Here is a 2,500-nt window from a genome sequence, read left to right as displayed (position 1 = left end):
TCCCACTTTGCAGATGGAATTTCAGGAAGGCTGACTGGGAGGAATTCAGTTCCTATATCGAGCAGGTCTGCCCTGCCATTCCTCCCAAGTCCAAGAATATAACCAGATTTAGTAGGCTACTGGTTAAGAGCGCTCAACGCTCTATTCCACGGGGCAAGCGGAAATTCTACACCCCTTGCTGGACAGCAGAGTCGGAAGAGCTGTACCGAGAGTACCAGCAGACCCAGTCTCAGGACACAGCCGATAGACTACTTCAGTCTCTGGCAGAGGGAAGGAAGCAACGGTGGCAGGAGACCGTGGAAAGTCTCGACTTTACACACTCCAGCCGCCACGCTTGGCGTCTGATAAAGAAATTGGACCCAGATCGGAATTTCGCGAAGGCTGCACCGGAATGCGAGGCAGACACAATTGCCAAGAATATTAAGAACCGTAGTAAGCGGGTCCCTAATCAGGCTTTTGAGCGCGGTGTCCGCAAGGCGTACCGAACGATTTTGGACTCGCTACCTGCGGAGGAGTCGGACTGGACGGCCCCGTTCAGTCCCCGAGAAGTGGGTGCAGCCATTAGCGAAGTAAAGAACGGCAAAGCAGCAGGGATAGATGGTGTATATCCCGATATGGTGACGCATCTGGGCCCCAGGGCACGGGCCTGGCTAGCAGAGGCAATGTCGGACGTCCTTGCAAAAGGAAAGCTTCCACAAGTGTGGAAGCACGCGAAGATAGTTGCCATCCTGAAGCCAGGGAAGCCGGCGAAGGAGGCAGACAGTTACAGACCCATATCGCTGCTGAGCTGTCTTTACAAATTGTTGGAGCGTGTTCTATTAAACCGATGGGGGCCGGTCCTAGACGCTGCCCTGCCACCAGAGCAGGCAGGCTTCAGGGAAGGGAGGTGCACCACGGAGCAGGTCATTGCCCTTACAGAGCATATTGAGCACGGGTTCGAGAGAAAACAGCAAACAGGTGCTGTGTTTATAGACCTATCAGCGGCGTACGATACGGTCTGGTGCGATGGGTTAATGCTCAAACTTGCAAAAATCATAAGGTGCAAAAAGACCTTGAAGTTGTTCTCTTCGATCTTAGGGGAAAGGCAATTCCACGTCGCGCTGGGAGACGTCACGAGCAAAGTAAGGAAATTGAAGAATGGGGTCCCTCAGGGGTCGGTACTTGCGCCAATGTTGTTTAACGTTTACATTAGCGATATGCCGAACACTTCCTCCCTGAGGCTGGGATACGCAGACGACTGGGCACTCGTTACTCAGAGTAAAGTGTGGACCCGTCTCGAGAGCGTACTCAGCGAGGACGTCACCAGACTCAAATCCTACTTTGACAAGTGGTACCTGAAGATGAACACTTCAAAAACCGTGGCCACTGCATTTCACTTATGCAGTGGTTGGCACACCCGTAAACTGAATGTCCTAGTCGGGGACCAGCCACTCCCATATGAGCCGCGTCCAAAATATTTAGGGGTGACGTTGGATCGCAGCCTTACCTATCGGGCTCATCTCGAAGGGGTTGCCCGGAAGATAGAGAAGCGGAATAGTCTTCTGAGGAAGCTGGCGGGATCGACTTGGGGCGCTAGCCAAGCGCTCCTGAGAACATCCGCCCTGGCACTATGCTATTCCACCGCGGAGTATTGCGCTCCAGTGTGGGGTAGAAGCAGAAACGTTGAGAAGGTGGATGTAAAACTTCGCAAGTCGATGCACATAGTGTCGGGAACGCTAGCAACAACCCCTAGAGAATGGGGCCCGGTAATGGCAGCGATCCAGCCCCCCGATGTCCGGAGAGAGACCATTACGGGAAACTGGCTGAGTAAGATCAAAGAGAGAGGGAATGGGGATACCCCTCTCATGCGCATAATGAACGGTGCCCCCGTTTCGAGCCGAAATAAGTCCCGGCAACCCTTGTACGCAGAATCCCTGACTACGGACAGAGCTGCACATACGAGATGGAAGTCGGTTTGGACGAATTCAATCCCTCGTGGGGGCGGGGACCTACACTCCTCTAAGCTTGGTGAGAAGTTGCCAGGCTTTGATACCAGTAAGAGGAGACACTGGGTAGCTGCGAATCGGCTTCGGTCGAGGAGCTGCCTAACGGCCGGTGCGTTACATCAGTGGGGTCTAACTTCCTGTCCTTTATGTCCACGCTGTGGACAAGAACCCGAAACGGCAGAGCATCTAGTCGAAAGGTGTGTTGTGACGATGCTACCAGGCGGGTTCGCGACGGTGCACGAATGCGGACCGGACTTTGCTGATTGGGTCGATCGTCATAACATAATAGTGTGAACCATAAGAAGCTGCTGCCCATAGATAACACAGGACTGGATATGACAATAGGGGGAATACGTCATCAAAAGCGGCTATTGGGAGGTCGAGCGCCGCCATTTTATTTTTTAAGCAACCAGGCACGCTGTGCGATTAAGTCTCTATATTAATTACTTTGATTGAGCTCGATTAACCTTGATTTGTGGACGGAAAATAGAAAAAAAGGCCAGATTTATGATGAT

This window comes from Berghia stephanieae, chromosome 3 (genome assembly GCF_034508935.2).
Source record: "Berghia stephanieae isolate SIO BIC M18660-M18661 chromosome 3, UCSD_Bste_1.3, whole genome shotgun sequence".
NCBI classification, from domain to species: Eukaryota; Metazoa; Mollusca; class Gastropoda; order Nudibranchia; family Aeolidiidae; genus Berghia; species Berghia stephanieae.
Note: the sequence above shows the minus strand (reverse complement) of the source record.